The 19,223-nt window shown below is 44.8% G+C and overlaps 1 protein-coding gene across 3 annotated transcripts in view; it reads right to left on the reverse strand.

The window, feature by feature from the left end:
• The window catches only part of RNF144A (ring finger protein 144A), a 163,486-nt gene that overhangs the window by 14,412 nt on the left and 129,851 nt on the right, over window positions 1-19,223 (reverse strand). The window lies entirely within an intron of this gene.

A 19,223-nucleotide genomic window follows, 5' to 3' on the forward strand; every position in this document is an offset into this window, starting at 1 on the left:
TCCTTTAATGTTGGTCAGCTGCCTTGAGCCTCTTCTCCTTTGGTATAACTCTCTCTCAAACACTTCTTTGACTCCCATATCCTTATTTCTGTTCATCTTTACCACAACGGCTCTAAAATTAAGGTCCACCCTAATTACTTTCCTAAGCTTTGTTCTCTTATATTTACCTGAACTTTGGACATTTCCACTAAGTTCCAAGTGTGCAAATCAAGCTCGACCTGTCTGTAAACTAAACCCATAATCACTTCCATCTAACCCTTCCTCCTGTATCAACCATCCCCCGGAAGCTGTGCACATTCATCCAGGGTCTGGAGACAAAATCCAGAGAGCTGCTTATTTCTCCCCATAACCTCCAAATCTCTACACAAAAGCAACTTCCAAGGTCTATTCTGTAAGCATCTCTTAAATATGTCCTTCCTCTTTTCTTCAAACAAACTGCCAATGCTGTGGTTAGGAGCCTTTTCTTCAAACAAACTGCCAATGCTGTGTTAGCAGCCTCATAATTTCTTACCTGGATTACACCAAATCTAGGTTTTGCCCTCTAATCCAGTGTTAGCATTCAGACTAGGTGTCCTCCTCCCCAGCTGCAATGCTGATCATGCCTCCCACCTGCCTAAAGCTTAGCCTCTGGATAACTGTCAAACATTTTTTTTCCTCAGTACTCAGGTCAAAAATATTTCTAATAAATTTTTATTGTTTTGTCTTCTCACTGTATGTTTTGTTTCACCAAAAGAAGAGTTTCTAGAGAAAGGAGAGGATTGATGGGTTCACTGGTGCTCACTGGAAACTATCCAATTTGTAATGTGAGCATCCCAACATGCAGAGGAACCAGAAGTTCAATATTTGAGCTGATTAAGGATCAATCAGCCAGTTCCCTGGGCAGAGGAGAGACTGCTTCCACGTTATCAGGGACTCAGAGAAGCTGGATAAACGTCTCTGCTTTCTTTTTCCCCTGGTCCATCCTGCTCCAGTATCAGTGGTGAGTAAACTTTATCTGGCTCTCTTTCTTCGCTGTCTATTATCAATTTATTTTACCCTGGGACTATAGTGTCCCTGCTACTATAATGCAATGTCTTTTGTGACCTTTCTCTGGTGATATTGAAGGCCCGCTTTCTATTCTTTTTTTTTTTTTTTTAACACCCAGCACTATTTCTCAAAACACATCTGTACTTGATTACATGAACTCCGTTATTCATAACCTTTGCAATGGGTCTTTGCAGGAACTCCCAGATAGAGGAAGAATGTACTTCATTTTTTTTTTTTTTTTTTTTTTTTTTTTTTGAGACAGAGTCTCGCTCTGTCACCCAGGCTGGAGTGCAGTGGCGCAATCTCGGCTCACTGCAAGCTCCGCCTCCCGGGTTCACGCCATTCTCCTGCCTCAGCCTCTCCGAGTAGCTGGGACTACAGGCACCTGCCACCACGCCCAGCTAATTTTTTTTGTATTTTTAGTAGAGACGGGGTTGCACCGTGGTCTCGATCTCCTGACCTCGTGATCCGCCCGCCTCGGCCTCCCAAAGTGCTGGGATTACAAGAGTGAGCCACCGCGCCCGGCCGAATGTACTTCATTTTTAACTCTGCACCAGTCTTGAGATTTCCTTTGGCAAAAAGCAAAAACAAAAACACGACCACCACCAACACAAAACTCAGCAGAATTAAGATGTAAGTTTCAAGCCTAGACCTCAAGAGACCATGCATGTTTCTGCTCTTTCTCATACCCCTGCTCAGGCTGCACTGAAGAAAATTGCTGCCAAACCTGCTGGAAATTAGAAACTGCATGAAACAGAGCCAAGTTAGTCCAATTGTTCCAGCCAAAGCTCAAGACACAATGAGCGTCCAGCCTCAATCAGCAGAACCAGGTACCCAGCCCACACCGAGCTGGTCACAGGTGCCTGAGTTATCTCTGCTGAGATTAGAACTGCCCAGGTCACCACTCAACTCATGGACAATAACAAATGCTCAGTGTTTTAAGCAACTGGATTTTGGAATGATGAGTTACTTATCAATAATAAACTCACACATCATCTCTTTTCTCTTTCTGTGTATCACAGTAAAATGGGAAAAATGCTCTCATATATTTTTACAATACATACAATATATTATAGGTAATGTCTATCAAATAATATATCTAAAGAACATAATCAGCACTCAACAAAATATTCATCCCTCCTTATATCATCCTCTAAAAACTATAAATATTTCTCATTCTTGTGTTGAGTAATTTAAAAAGCAATGCCATCATTACCAAAGTAAATGTAAGCTGTAGTTCTAGGCCTCAGCATTCAGCTTAAATCATAGGCCCTAAACAGTGGTGTGCCAATGGTCAGCAATTCTGACAGAAGACTTGCCTAAGCCCTATTTTTAAGCTGGCTGCTTGTGAGGGAAACATGGCCCGTAGAAATGTGTGCAGACAGACACAGGAGATAAGCAAATCTTTGAGAAAGCCTTGGCTGAGATTATTTTGCTCATCTTGGAATAATAAAAAAAAAAACAAAACATCATAACCCTTGCCATGTGACTTGGCTCCTCCATTTACCCTCAGAATATGGTTAATTGCTCTCTAAATAATAAAAGTCTTCCAGGAACAATAGAAAATATCTACTACGGAACATTCATAAATATTCAGCTGAAGCATGGTGGGAATGCTAGGCTCCCATGAGAGCTGTGTGCTGACATTGGAAGTCAGAAACCAACTCGGAGACATAAAACTGTGCAGTAAAAATATTTACACAAATTAGCTTGGGGTGAGTTGTCAGAGTGCCATTTTCCTCTTTTGCCTGGACGTAGGGAATTAATTTGGACCTGATGGTGAAGCTCAGGTCTGAAATCATAGCAGCTTTTTTATATTCATGGACAGCTCACATAAATGTCAGGGGTGAGCAGAGTAGAAACACTTGGGCCACTACCATAGCAGAGCCCAGGCCATCAAAATGTTGCTTTATTTCCCTTTGATTCCATAGGTTCCATCCAGCCTTCTAGAAATCATTTGGTGCCACCTACTACAAAGTAGGAAAAACAAACTATTAGATTCAGGTCCCATCTCCTCTCAAGGAAACTACATGCCAAAAAGGAATACATAGGTATTTGCAATTCAACACAAGTGCCGGCATGCTGATCTGACCACATGCTACTAGAGCATAAGAAAAAGAAAAGACTGCAGGGGTTGCAGGGGCCATGGGGTCAGGTGGATGACTGCACAGGAAAGGCTCTCTGTAAGATGGGGCATCTGAGTGGGTCTCGGAAGAGGTTATAAATTCTTGCAGGTGAGAAGAGAGTGAGGGAATGCTACGCATCTCTGGTGTGGTTTGGGAAACCATGGGTGACAACGATGTGGTTAGGGACCATGAGCTGGAAACATCAGCCCTAAATCTGGAATGGAAATTTGGGGATCCAGAAAGATGCAGTGATCTTTCTTTCCATTTCATTTTTGGTTTATTCTGGCTGAAGTTTTGCCAGGGGAAAAGGTTATAAAAGGCATTGGAATGTTAGTCTGTCTGAATCCTTCAGGATTTGAAGGTAACAAAAGCACGATCCAGCCCTGCAGGTCATCATGTGCCTGAAGAAAATGACAGATGGCCACACAGAGGCAACAGACAGCTTAAAACAGCACATATGCTCTTTCCTGCCCCTCTCAGCTCTGGAAATCTTTCTGGGAAAGCAGAACGCCAGCATAATCCATCTGGAAATCTTAGATTAGGAAAAAAAAAAACAAAAACCAGGATTATGTCTTATTTCAACTTTCAAATGTTTTGAGGAAAGTGCCAAGAGAAGGGGCAGAAAGAAGAGAAACATAAGGAAGAGAAGTGAGAGGAGGAGACGGAGAAAGAGGAGGCACAATTGGTGGAACTATGTTTAGCAGTAGATTCACTCTAGACGATTCATTCTGATGGCTGAAACTTCCAGAATGTGGATAATGTTTCAAGACACTGACATGATGGGGAATATTAATTTGAATGTGCTATTTTCCTATGACAGCATTTTAAGACTGTAAGTATAAACAGCTACACAAACAAGCCCTTATGTGGGTTCAGATGTCCACAACAACACAACTTTATTTTCCTACCTGCAGCGCCACTTTCACTCAAGAGAAGAAAATTAAATTTTAAGCAATTCATGTTAAACAAGCAAATCAAGGATTTTCAGTTGGCTTAGTGCTTCTCTCTCACCCTTTCTCCTCTGAGTTGGTGTAAGTTCTCCAGCATCAAAGCACTGAGAAGGAAAGCACTGGGTTCTCAGTGCTCAGCATCTGTCGTCATTAGAGTTTATTGAGATTTCTCCTTAACTGCTGGACTCTGGTTGCTGGCACCTGGACCTTCTGGTGTAGCTTGAGCTATCTGCCTCCAGCTGGTCCCCAGGGTTCTCTCTATACTGGTCACTCTGCATCTTCATCAAAAGTCTCTTCTAAAACATGAAAGCTGACCCTTGACTCTTTTGTTTCTCTCTGCATGTTTGATGTAATAACCCTACAGACAACATGAGCATAGATGCCCTTGCTGCCTGACTCAGGAAGTGGGTGGGAGGGGAACACGGGGCATGGCACAGAACAGGACATACTGAAAGCTGAAGCCTTTGGTTAATCCTTTACAATATTATTCTGGTACATCCACAGTAGTATTTTTTTTTTTTTTTTTTTTTTTTTTTTTGAGACAGAGTCTTGCTCTGTCGCCCAGGCTGGAGTGCAGTGGCATGATCTTAGCTCATTGAAAGCTCCACCTCCCGGGTTCACGCCATTCTCCTGCCTCAGCCTCCCAAGTAGCTGGGACTACAGACACCCGCCACCACGCCCGGCTAATTTTTTGTATTTTTAGTAGAGACGGGGTTTCACCGTGTTAGCCAGGATGGTCTTGATCTCTTGACCTCGTGATCCGCCCGCCTCAGCCTCCTAAAGTGCTGGGATTACAGGCGTGAGCCACGGCACCCAGCCCATCCACAGTATTTTTTTAAACAGGTTTTTCACCACGCCCTCTTTCAATCCATGTTAAAAAGCTCCCACTCCAAGTTCTTTAAATGCCCCTCTAGATAGACCTGCTGTGCATACATACAGGTAACTACCATGACCTGCACACATACAGGTAATGCAGGAGAAGGGGAGCATATCACAGTATACAGGTATACAGTCGGCAAAATGCAAAATGTGGGGTGCTCTGTAGAAAAACAAAACTGTTTAACAAAAACATTGCAAGGACAAAAATAGGAGAAGAAACCTATAGAGTTAAAGAGACTTATATATGTCTACCAACTGCAATATGTTCACCTTTATTGGATTCTGATGAAAACCAACCAATATAAAAATCTCTGAAATAATAGAGCAGATTTAGACACTAATCAGAGATGTGGGATATAAAAAATTGTTAACTTTTTTAGATGGGATATTATTAGAGCTATGTTTAATAAAAAGTTTTTATCCTTTAGAAACACCTAGAGAAATATTTAGAAATTAGTCATAGATATCTGATATTTGCCTTAGAATATAAGGACTAGAAAATGAATGGATATAGATGGAAGGAGAGTTGATGGCCACAATTCGATGATAGTTATGATGTTCAATTTGTAGAAATTTTCTATACTATTCTACATGTTTCTACGTTTAAACAATTTTTTTTCCAGAATAAAAAGCTAAAAACATTCTGATAATGACTTTGCTTTTTTTCAGTTCCCCCATACACTTCCTGTGGTTTCACAACCGAGTGCCATAGCTCATGTTATCCTCATGGCTTGGGGCACCCTTTTCTCGATCATTACTTTCCTTCTCTTTCTTCATTTCTGATCGAATTCCTACCTTTTCTTCATGTCTCAGCTCTTGGAGCTGTCCCTAGGTCCTCAGAGTGAGCTCTATGTTACCCTGGCAGCCATCTCAGGTATCATATTGACTTATCTGTTGCCTGGCACACTGTCAGTACTTACATTAAAAAGAAGATTGTTATCTTTGCCTCTTTCGTGTTGGGAGGATTACATGACATTAAGCACCTAGCACATGTCAGAAGTGCCATATTCATTAACTTCTTCACTTCTACTCTATCGTTTAAACCTGAACATCCCTTCAGCACCTAGTTCCAGTTCCTCTTCCTCCAGGAAGCTTCTCAAAATACTATGGGCCTCTTTGCTGACTACACTGTGTCCACTAATAAATCCCTGCTTAACATTTGACCCCTGGGTAGATTTCTATGAGAAAATACACCAAGATTTTTTTCAATTTTTATCTATTCACTCCAAGCAATCATGATGATGGTATGGCTATCTAAAATGTATTCAATTTGATGCACAGCAACTAGAATTTGACAATTCCAGGATTGTTAGGCATTGTAAGATCTTAACTCCAATCTCCACATGATGAATGGAACCTCTCTCCTGCATGAAAGGCAAATAGTAGCTTCCTCATCCATTATTCTTATACCATCCAAGAGAGCCATCAGATGGGAGTTATTTTAATATTTGGCAAATTAAAAAAACTTGAGAATCAAAGAAGAGTGCATTTCCAAGTGCATCTAGCTAGCAAGTGAATTGAGGATGACATCCCAGGTCTCTTGACTGTCTAACATCTTACTGCCTCTGCAACACCCTTGCCAAGGGACTCCCCAGCTTCCTCCAGATTAGAAAGTCCTTCCTCATTAAGCTGTCCCTAAACCTTGCATCTGGCATGGACCACAGAGCGCTCACTCAGGAGGTATTTATTGAGCCTCTAAGAGGTACCAGGTGCTGCAATAGAGCTGGGCTAGACTTTACCTAGAAAAACAGGTTAATCATCAATAACTTAGAATCTATTGTAAATAAGTACAATGCAATTCATTGTTTCAAGATTGTTGTATAGGGTATATAAAAAGGTCTGTATGGCACAGAGACAGAGCATGACAGCTTTAAACCTCTAATTTTCCACTACTAAAGCTGTAAAATAATCCCCATAAGCATCCCGTCTCACCTCCTGTTGATGTATGGGCAGTTTCTCTGATAAACACCAGACTGGTAGGACCCCCTGGGAGTGAGATCCAGCAGTCCCTGGCAAGGAACATCAGGGTCCTCAGCAGATGGAGGCTCCACAGAACTAAGAGCCCCAAGGTGAGGCTGCTGAACTGCTGTGCCAGGTAGACAGACTGTCAGGGAGTTTTTGGTGCACATATTTAATCTTGTCCTGACTGCAGTGGAAGCAGGTGCATGAGATACACAAACAAGGAAGCCACAAGGAGATGCCTCCAAAGTAGGTATTGAGGCAAGAGAAGAGAAGGCCACAACGTGGGGGAGACCATGGAATTTGAATCAAGTGTGGGCCCCAAGGACTGAACAAAATGTGTAGTGGGGATTCCCTAACACAGGGGAGGGAACACTTGAGGGCAGCGGCAGGAAATGCCGTTGGGAGGATATTGAAAACCCAAAAAGTGGAATGGGGCCAGTGCTGCAGGAACCATAACTGGAATGATCTAGAAGAGAGTTAAGAACCAAGATATCCTCAGATTGAGGATGGTGGGTGGGCTGAGGAGGGATGGTTGGTGTGTGGCTGAAGTACCTAAGATGAATCAGTGCATTGACATATGAATTTGGGGGGAGGGAGGAATGACACAATTCAGTCTATAACAGTCATAAGTGGCAGAGGAGAGACATGTCCCAAGATAAGGAGGGAGGTTCACAATTGCCTGAGAAATTGATGTAGCATGGGAGAAATTAGGTTGTAAGGGAAGCACAGAGGACACATCTTACCATGGGTGTGGGGTGACAGGAAGCGAGTTCAGTCTGGCATAGACAGGCCTTCGAAGGGAGACCAACAGTGAGCATATCAGGAAGGGTATGAGATCAGAATGGCCACCATGAGGCTCTCCTCCACCTGGCTAGTGCATCTTATAGGGTTCCCAATTTGTAAGAGAACCAAGACCACAGATAAATAAAGTCATTAACTCTAATGCTAAAATCAGTTTTATGGGTGAGAAATTCCCAGCAAACCACTGGGCTAGGGCTGGGGAAGGAAATAAAGCCTTCACATAGTCTTCTGACTAGTTACTGGGCAGAGCAGCGGCTCCATAAGGACCCTCACTAGACGTCAGTAGGTTACGGAGTGTACACGCTCACCCAGCATCTGGGTAGGAAGGTCCAGACAATGAGAGGAAGCAAGTGACAAGGAAAATCACTTGCTCTGAGGAAAGCCCTAGAGACCTGCACAGGACAGTGCTAGTTTTGCTCCGTGGATGCTTTTTGTGAACTCCATTCTCCACTGATAAGAAAAAACCTGGGATTTTCAGTTTAATTCCTGAGAATCAACTTAGAATCATAGGCATGAATGAAATTTGGAACTGTGAATGTTTGGTCTGGGAAAGTGCAGACTTGATAAATGGTACCTGCTGGGGTTTCAGACTCACCTGTGCAGTAGCCCACACAGGAGTGGGTAATGGCTTTGCTTAGACTCTCCTGGCCATGCAAATGGTAAGATAGAAACATGCTGGGGAGGTATTTAGGGGTAAAATTGAAAGAACTTGGTGAAAGATTAGATGTGTGAGTGCTAAAAAGGTCAGTGTCAAGAATGGTTTTGAGAAGGAACCATGGAGAGGATGGTGGTGTCAGTACTAAGTTATGGAGCTGCAGGGAAGGAGTAGGCTAAAGGTGGTATAATGGTTTCAAACATTAATTTGGGAGCAGGTGTAATTTTAAGAACTTTTGAGACCAAATCAAGAGGAGATACTGAGCATGAACCATTCAGTCTGTGAGACTGCAGCTCAGAGAAGCAGTTTCAGCTGGGAAGGTTGGGGGCATTGCCTGGAAAAGAAAGCTCACTGAGAAGAGCTACAAGGCTCAGGATTGAATAATTCCATCGTTTGCAGAGCTTAGAAGAGAAGGGAAGGCACAAAGCAGGCTGAGAAAAAAATTGCCAGAAAGGTGGGAAGGAAACTGGGAAAGTGAGAGCTACAGGACAGTAAAGGAAGAGAGAGTGTTTCAAAGAGGAGGTTCCAGCCTGTCAATGCTGATGAGAAGCCATCAGGAAGAGTAAAGCACCTGCAGGGCATGGTGGCAGAGAAGTCACTAGTGGCTTCAGCAGGAGAGATTTGGGTGGAACGGTGGTGTAGGAGCTAGGGACAGTGGTTAAAAATCAAATGAGGAGGAGCAAGAAACCCAGATGTGTCACTTAGGAAAATTGGTACAGAAGCAAAGTGTCTTAGTCTGCTTGTATGGCTATAACAAAATACCTTAGACTGGGTAATTGATAAGAACAGAAATTTATTTTCTCACAATTCTGGAGGCTGGGAAGTCCAAGATCAAAGCACTGGCAGGTGTGGTTCTGGTGAGGACAGCTCTCTGCCTCCAAGATGGTGCCCCTTGCTGTGGTCCTCTCATGGTGGAAGAGACAGAAGGCAAAAAGGGCTAGCTACTTCCCTTGAGCCATTGATACCATCACAGTGAGTCTTATGTCGCAACATATAAATTTGGGGGAACACATACATTCAGACCATGGCACAAAGCTTTAGGTACTAGCACCTATGAGAGATTTGGCAACAGATTGGATTTGTCCATTATTTCTCAGACTTTAACTTGCCTGACAGAAAAATCCTAGGGTAGCTCTTGTGTCCCATACCCTATATAATTCCCTTACCTGAGTGTGGGCAAGACTTGCAACTTCTCACCAAGGCAAAGATGTCACTCCTATGATTATATATCTCTGTGTGTATGTATATATGTATGTATATGTATGTGTGTGCATGTACAGATATGAATGTTATGTCCAGGGTAGTGGGTGATGGCTGAAAGAACACTTGGGGGCTGTAGGCAGGCAAAATGTTGTTTTATTCAGCAGCTGTCTCTCATTAACAGCTCTCTCACACTGTTCTCTCATCAGCGGCTTTCTCACACTGTCTGCCTTGTCTCAGCTGCTTGAGCTGGCCACTCCCACAAGCAACTGCGCAGCCGGCTCTCCCCTGCCTTCAGGGTCAGCAGCAGCCGGCTCTCCCCTGCCATCAGGGTCAGCAGCTTAGCTGTTTCTCTCTCTGGGCAAAAGCACAAGCCATGCTGTGCCATGCTGAGCTGTGCACTAGCTCCCCTCTGTCTGTCTACAAGATGGACAAGCTCTGGTTCTCTCTCTGGGCACCAGTGCCTGCACAACAGCCACGTCAAGCCATGCCCAAGAGCACCTGCGTGGCATTGGCAGGGCAGTTATATCTTTCTCAAATGACAGTGGCTCCAAGCTAAGAATGAGCTTACACAAACAGGTTATATAACAAGTGGAGGTGTGCACTTGTGCACCAATCCTGTTGAGTCTTGCAGGTCTGGGTATCCGCCTTGGCCTAATTCTTAACCAAAGCATATCCATGTACCTTACAAATGTATACATATACACAAAAACAAATAGTCCTTTATCTTGCTATCATACACTAGAAATAAATTTTCTCTGCTAATTTGATGAATAAGCATCCATGTTGAGGAAACCCACATGGCATGGAACTGTAGGCAGTCTCCAAGACTCAAGGGTGGCCTCCAGATGACAACAAAAAATTGAGATCACAGTCATACAGAATGAAATAAATTCTGCCAACAAATGGAAAGAACTTGAAAACCGATTCTTCCCCCATTGAGCCTCCAGATGAAAACACAGCCCAGCTGACATCTTTTCAGCCTTGTGAGACCCTGAGCAGAGAACCCAGTTAGACCCATGGAAACTGGGAGATAAACATCTTTAAAGGCACTAAGTTTTTTTCTAATTAGTTACACAGTAATAAACAACTAATACAATGTGCATCCTGGTCACCTGGGGATCTTCTGAAAATCGTTCTGACTCAGTAGGTCTGAGGTGGGGCTGAGATTCTACATTTATGACTAATTCTCAGGCAATGCTCATGCTTCTGGTCTAAAACCACATTTTCAGAAACGGTAGATACATGCCTATTGCGATTCCTTCCAACTCTCATATTATATACCAGCCAGAGAAGAAAATAACATGGGAATCAAATAAAATAATTTATCACCAGTTGCAAATATCTAAACTGACTTTCACAATTTCACTAAGAACTGAAAAATTATGTTGTAGAAGTTTAAATGCATATGGAAGTATTTCACAGAAGTCATTTTCAAGAGATACTTAATGCAGTGCAGGAGAAAGAAGACAAATGATGAAATAAATATTGTAAAGCGAAATAAACGAAACTTCCCAGCTTTGCCTAAATATTACATATGCAAATGATGTGTGTGTGTGTGCGCGCTGGAAAGGGGGGCTCCTGTGCAGGAATCCTTCTGTTTCATATACAAGCTGAGCATTTACAGAGAACAGGAAGGTCCTCAGTAAACGAGTGACCCCCCACCTCATGTCACAACAGAAACCTAAAACATGCTCTCAGAATGGCGGTCACAGCCGGAGTTTTCCCTTCTGAAACACAGGACTGGGGACAGACTGCAAGAGTCCCTGGGGAGCCTGGGTGGATGCATGCATGGGTGAGGCTCAGAACACATTTTCTGAACCACATTGAGCTTCTCTCTTAAAATAATGACCCCTCGCTGCCTCTGCAGAGCCCTGTTTCAGAAAAGGCACTGGGCAACACAATGATTCAGTGGAGAGAACCATCCTTGGAGGCCACGGGACAGCTCATATTCTGGCTTCATGGGTCACTAATTTTCATTGTGAGCAGGTGAACTTAACTGAGACTTAGGTTTTAATATTTATTTGTAGCACTTTTGTGAGGATTAGAAAATGAAAAGTGCCGGGGCTCCTCATGTTAGATGCTAGGCAGTGAGCTCCCAGGTGGAGTGAAGCACCACAGAAGAAAGGAAAAAGATTCCTCATCATCTCAGCCTTTTCTCATGTTTGCCATGGCAAGTGTTTTTGTTTTGTTTTGTTTTGTTTTGTTTTGTTTTTTTCTGGTTCAGAATCGAGGTGAGGTGATGCCAAGGTATAAACCACCTGCTTTCTGAGTGACACCATGGACTGTTAACTTATGACTTCCTCTCTCCAGGGCACAGCTACAGAGGCAATAGGGCATTTTGGAGGCTTTGTGTTACTTCCAATTAGGCATTCTAATTAAGCTGGACTAAGGGAGGAGTAATATGAGTGAGAATTGGGCATACGTGGGTGAGGGTGTCCTTGGGTTATTCCAAATATTGGGGGATTCAGTGATACTCTTGGAAGTCAGCACTAAGCTCAGGAAGATCCCATGAGGTTGAGGCAGCCAGACCAGACCGGAGTGGAGCAGCCAGGGCAGAACACCTTCATCTGGAAGTCACACTCTTGGATTCAAGTGATTCTCCTGCCTCAGCCTCCCGAGTAGCTGGGATTACAGGCACCTACCACCATGCCCAGCTAATTTTTATATCTTTAGTAGAGACGAGGTTTCACCATGTTGGCGAGACTGGTCTCAAACTCCTGATCTCAGGTGATCCGCCCGCCTTGGCCTCCCAAAGTGCTGGGATTACAGGCATGAGCCACCGCACCCGCCCTCAACTGTCGTTTTACTGATGCTTGTTACTTTCCACTCCACAGGCTGGGCATAGACCCTCATCTCCTCTTCGCTGCTCCTTTTGGCGGCTTCCTAACCTCATGTCCTGGCCCTCATCCTCTTAATCCAAGCTCCCCTACATGCAGCTACTATGGCGTAGGCAAATTCCGTATCTTATTGTGTCAGCACCAACCTTACCCTGAAATCCTCCAGCCTGGCTTAAACCTTAAAAAGTGCATCCCCTCTGTCCCTTACCGCTCTACCCCATCCACCTGCTCCACCTCCAATCCCCTCACCCTACTGGAGCTCAGCTCTGCACTGAAGGTTTGCCAAGCTCTCATGGAGCATCTGTGGCTTTACTCGCATGGGTGTGTTTGTGTGGTGGCATTCCCTCCCAATCTGTGCTCTGAGCAACCCCCTGCTCTCTCCATCCCCGACCCCAATTCCGTCTCCTCCAGGAATTTGCTCTGACTTCTCCTGCAGGGGGTGGAGCTCTTCTCTGCTACCACCTGTGGAGTGTGATCACCTTCGGGCCTGCCCCACTAGACTGTGATGTCTCCGTGCATTTGCATTGGTCTGTGTGGTGTGGTACCAAGGCACTGATGAAGAAAAGGGAGGATCCAAACTTCAGTCCAAGCCCTGCCAGGAACTAGCTTCAAGACTGCACCCGAGGCATTCTGCCTCACTGAGCTTCTCCTTGTTTATAAATATAGACAGGGTCTGAGTGGTCCCACCAGCACTGGGATTCCAGCACTTCCTCCCTTGGGAGCTCCGGTTCCCTTTGACATTCCCCTCCAATGCTGGTATACAGAGTCCTAAGACTTCCCCATGGAGGCCAGTGAGGGAGCTAAGAATCTGCTCATCTTTCAAAAGACTGTTGCTCTACATTCCCTTAAAGGTATATGAGAGAACTTATGCTACTGAAATATAGGCAACAGTAAAGAATTTGGATTTAACCACACAGGGAGCAGAAGGCTGCCAATGATTTTTAACAGAAGCATCACAAGATGGAAATAGAGAATGCCCCAGGAACAGAACGGTGAGAGGGGAGGAAGCTGGGAGCAGAAGATAATTTAGGAGGCCCCAGGTGTGTCCACAAGAGACTGAAGAGGACCTGTATTAGTCTGTTCTCACTCTGCTAATAAAGACATACCCAAGGCTGAGGCATTTAATAAGGAAAAAAAGGTTTAATTGACTCACAGTTCCACACGGCTGGGGAGGACCCACAATCATGGCAGAAGGTGAAGGAGAAGCAGAGACATGTCTTACTTGGCGGCAGGCAAGAGAGCTTGTGTAGGGGAACTCCCATTTATAAAACCATAAGATCTCCTGAGACTTATTCACTACCACGAGAACAATATGGGGAAACCGCCACCATGGTTCAATTGTCTCCACCTGACGCCACCCTTGACATGTGGGGATTGTTATAATTCAAGGTGAGATTTGGGTGGGCACAGAGCCAAACCATATCAGGACCCAAACTGAGGATAGGGAACGAGGTCCTACTCGCTTGTGAATTCATCTCCCGGGAAAGGGAAACTGTTCTTCCTTCAAAGTCATGACCAGCTTCCAACATGCAACCAAATGAGAAGACTTGGTATTGAATGCATTTTCGACTGAAAAAGCCGGGGAGATTGTGCTTTTTCTTATGACTTTCATCACACATCCTGCCCCTGGCATTTCCAAAAGCCGTTGCATTTGGACTGCTTTCCCTCCTAAGCCTGTGTTGGCCTCGCCGTCTGAGCTTACCACAGCACACATTTTTTTGCAGGTGCGTTTGCTTGTATTTGCAAGACAGAAGCTCACTTTGTTGGAACTTTCTTTCCTAGGTCCCTCTTCATCGTCTGCATCTCCTAATTGGTGTTTGTAATAACTCCCAGCTTAGTATCATCTGCAAGTTTTATTAACATGCTGATTCCTCCTTTGTCATTAATAAAAACATTAAATTATTATTAACATTCATTGTGCACCAACAATGTATTAAGAGTTGTGCAGAATTGAGAAAAAGATCCGCTCTGACTAAAACCTCATTTTCGTGTCTTTGAAAACTCAAATCGCTGAGCACAGTTGAGTTTTTGTCCTCTTCATCCTTTGTGGATTCCAAGAGACTCGTTTTTCAGGATTTTGTGTGCCAAGTGGAATCAGCAAACCAAATCTCCAGAGGTTTTCTCTCCTGAGTGTGAGCAATGTTACCTAATCAGCCATTTCTCATCCATTGCTCTTACCATTGATCAATGATTTATATACAGCCAATTTCAGCTCATTCCTGGACTTAGTTATTTTGGAAGCATCATTTGCTCATTCAAGCAACATTTGTTGAGCACTGACTGTGCTCAGCCACTATGCGCAGTGTTTCTGAAAATGCGGTACCTTCATATCTCTGTTTCTCATCCCTTACCCTCCTCTGCCCGGAAGGCCAGCCCATCCCTCTACAGCCCCCGCTGAAAACTATTCAGCCTTTAACCCTCAACTCAGAGGGATAGCTTTGCACAGGGAGCCTCCGCAGGCCCTGCCTTCCCTCCAGGTGCAGCCATTCATTCCTCCTCTGTGATCCTATAGGGCCCCACAAACCCTCTCATAGGAGATTAATTGTCCACACTGTAAATCCCACCACAGCCTGAGCCCCGGGGGGAAGAGGGACTAGGAGGCTTTGCATCCCTATCATTCTCAGTTGCCACGGGTTTCTGCAAAGTAGGTATCCAATGAAGAGCCTATGGCACCCAAGACAGCTGTGTTTTAGCTGCTGCCTGTGCATTCATATCTGGCTTTAGGTGAAAGTGAATCACTTCCAGAAGGTTGAGTAGACTTCACCAGCACTTACCTCTGCAGTTTTCAATGTCAATTTGGCTCTTGGATTAATTCTATTTCAGATTGTGGAAATGTTAATTTCCAAGGTGATCGTTTCCTATGAAGTACTTTGCTGCCATGGAAACAGCTTAGAAAGGTCCCCGTGCTGTGGTAACCCCCTAATTCCAAGCAAGGTGGTCCCTACTGCAGCCTTCCTAACACCCTTTTTTGCACGGAGGCTCCTCTGGGCACTGTTGGCCCATCCTTGCCCTTCATGTGGCTTTGGGTGTCTTACTGAACCCTGCCTGGGTGTGTTCCTACTGGCTGTGGGGTTGGGCCGGGCCCCATGGTCTGCTCATTGTTTGTTACAGGGCAAGCCTCTTAATGATTCTGAGCCTTAATTTCCTTGCCTATAAAGTGAAGAATTGTGACGATAATAGTTTACATCCCAGGGTGGTTTTGATAATTAGTTTCTCCTGTGAACAACATGTTGATCCAGGAAGCGCAGTGTTTGTCCTGCGATGGGCACCATCTCCCACCTGATGTTGGTCCCCTGGAAGGTCCTTGTGTATGCGATTATCTGAAGGTGGAGATGAGCCGTGTTTCGTCTGTAGTCTCTGAAATCATCTGAGATCGTATTGGTGTACCTGAGAGCAGCTATTTCCCCCTCAGGATTTCCTGAGCTCATTTTTCTCATTCATCTTGCTGGCTTGAAAATAGATAGGACTGGGTTTCTTCTCCTGGGATGCGATCTTCAGATGTAGGATTTAAACTATCCCAGGAACAGAAAGGAAACCACCCCACATGGCTGAGACAGTCTCTGCGTGCCAGTCAGGGTAAACCGGGAAGGGAAGAGGCCCAGGGAAGCCATGTGTGGGGGAGGAACACTGGGTCCCCGTAAGGCAGACTTGGGTTCCCAGCTTCACCCGCCACTTATCCTTGGTGTCACTTGTGGCAAATGGGCCTCTCCAAGCCCCAGTGATATGAAGACAAGACTCGCAGCTTGGTGAGCATGAAACACAACCCATGGAAAGCAGTGAGCCAGTGCCTGGCTCCGAAGAGGTTCTCAGTTCACAATAGGGATTTCTTCCAACTACTGTTGAGCCTTTTCCTTCTAGACTGTCTACACCTCCAGCTCAAGCAGAAGGCTTTTTTGTAGCTGAACCATCCCAAGTGACTGGTTTGGCTGTGTCCCCACCAAAATCTCCACTTGAATTGTATATCTCAGAATTCCCACGTTTTGAGAGGGACCCTGGGGAAGGTGCTTGAATCACTGGGGCAGGTCTTTCCCACGCTATTCTCACGACAGTCAAGAAGTCTCACGAGATCTGATGGGTTTATCAGGGCTTTCTGCTTTTGCTTCTTCCTCATTTTTCTCTTGCCACTGCCATATAAGAAGCCACCATGACTCTGAGGCCTCCCCCGCCATGTGGAACTGTAAGTCCAATTAAGTCTCTTTTTCTTCCCAGTCTCGGATGTCTTAATCAGCAGCATGAAAATGGACTAACATGCTCCCCAAACTACAAATACACACATTCATACACAGTCACACACATAGACACATACGCACACTCACACATGTACTTCATACAGGCTCTTGCACACACACACCCCCAGCAGCAGGAGTTTAATTCCTTTATCTGATAAGCATCAGTAAGTCACCACTATGTGTCCAATAACAGCAGGGGCTGAGGAGGCAAATATGAAAACCTATTTACAATGTTAATTTCCTAAACCCCTGGATAAAATGAACATGGAGTCCAACTGTCAGAAGCTTTTGAAACGTTACTCCCTTTTGCATTTTGGGCTTTTCATAAAAGTTGTGATAAGCTGATAAATTCTGAGAAGTGAGAAAAGACTACCCCTTGTTGGATCTTTCTTGTGCACTAAAAAAACACATCACGTGTACCCACGTTCTGAATGAATTTTATAAGTCGGTGAGAAAAAAATAAGAATAAATAAAAATCTATTTTAAAAAGACCCAGATAGTTACCTAGGAGAACAAGTGAATGACTTTTGATACTACAAATTCAGATTTTCCAATATGAAAATATTGACTCCATTTTTCTTGCATTAACCGCAGGCTGTAGCACAACCGCTTCCTTGCACCCCTGGGTAGCACGAGCCATGATGTGAGCTGTTCATTTCTTAGGTCCTACAAGGAAAACAGGAGGGAAGAGCGTCCTTCGGTGCTTGAAGCAGGAGTGCTGAGTGGGTACCCTCATTGGGAGCCTCAGCCACATTCACAGTGGAACTGCATGAGCAACTTAATATTTTATCACCAAAATGTACTCTATGTTTTACTTGCCATTTCCTCATTTATCCTCAGAAAAATCCTGTGCAGGACTTTTTATCCCAATGTTCAAACAGGGAACAGGTACTCCCAGGCTGAGTCACATGCACGCAAAGTCACCCTCCTGCGATGTGGCTCCAGCCTTCCCTGGCTATAGCAGCCACTGCAGCTCTCTTCACCCTGCTGCTCTGGGCCCCATTCGATGTCGGCTTCATCTGAAAATGCACATCTTGGGTGACTTTAGCTAGAGAAGAGCGAGTAGCAAACACCAGGTTGTGGGCAGCAATTGCTGTTTTTAAATGGCTGAGTTGCTCACTGGTACAGACAGAGATGAGCTGAGCTGAGTAGTGGACACTGTCTTGTGGTCGAGCCACATCAGCAGTTATATTCTCTCATGTACCTCCTGCAAACAAGTCAAGCTTAGAATAACCTTCTAGATAAGCACATGCTATCAAAGTTAGTGCCATTCCCACCCTCTATGCCCTGTACTTTGGGTTCCTCTAAGAGTCTTTCTTTAATGTTGATAAGACTCTTTGCTGGCAATTTTTTTTCAATTTTTAGAAACAAATATATGTACCTATGTAGACAGAGAAATATGGATTTATTTTGCTTAAAAGTCATTGTTTTTTGGCAGCATCTTCTGGGGGGCAATGCCAATATTCCAGGTCCGCTTGAAGAATTGATGTGCAACCCAGCGTAGGGAAGAACTGCTTCTGGACCGCACCTGAGGCAGCACCACTAGCAACAGAGCCCCGCCACCTGCTGTACCCGTCCACCTTCTCCGGTTGACCTCCCTGGGGCCAGACGGCCCACTCAGAGTCCGTGCTCCCTCCTATGGAGGTGAGTTGTGTTTCCCACAAAAAGTGTTGAAGTCCTAACCCCCTAGAACCTGTGAACGTGACCTTATTTGTAAATAGGGTCTTTGCAGATGATCCAGTGAAGATGAGGTCAGCAGGGTAGGCTCCAATCCAATATGACATGGCCCTTAGATGAAGGAGCCGTGTCCACAGGCGTGCACACAGGGAGAATGCCATGGGAACCTGCAGGCAGAGGCTGGGGGTGCATCTACCAGCCAAGGAACACCCAGGACTGCCAGCAGTACCAGGAGGTTGCAGAGCGACACGGGCATCCTCCTTACCGCTCTCAGAAGAATCCAGCCCTGCAGATACCTGAACCTTCAGTTTCCAACCTCCAGAACTGGAAGACAGTAAAGCCCTGTTGTTGTAACCCCTGGTGTGTGGTCCTTTGTGACAGCAGCCCTAGGACCCTAACCCACTCCTCCCACACAGCCTTTATAATGAAGGTCCAGTTCCTGAGTTTGGCACACAGTTGCCCCACCAGGTCAGACATTTGAGTAACTCTCCAACCTCGACATGCCAGTCGGACCAAACTCCATGCGTTTGTTGAACTGGGCCCTTCCTCTGAACACACTTCTCAGTTTTGCTTGGCTAGTTCCTACTTGTCTACAAGAGCGAGCTCATACATGGCATCCTCTGGACAGCTTTCCCTGACCTTCAGGACTGGCCAAAGGGCTGCGCTGTGTCCGCAAAGCCTGCTGAGCATGTGTCTACCATTGAACTTATTACACCTTCTTATGATAATTGACTGACTTATCTGTCAACCCCTTGAGACTAAGAGCTCCTTGAGGGCAGATATATTGAGTCTTCAGTGCCCACTATGAATCACCAGTTAACAAAATCCACTCCCTTAATGTGTACCTGTAGATATAAAGAATGGATTTAAAATTTAAA

This window comes from Symphalangus syndactylus, chromosome 18 (assembly GCF_028878055.3).
Source record: "Symphalangus syndactylus isolate Jambi chromosome 18, NHGRI_mSymSyn1-v2.1_pri, whole genome shotgun sequence".
Taxonomy (NCBI): Eukaryota; Metazoa; Chordata; class Mammalia; order Primates; family Hylobatidae; genus Symphalangus; species Symphalangus syndactylus.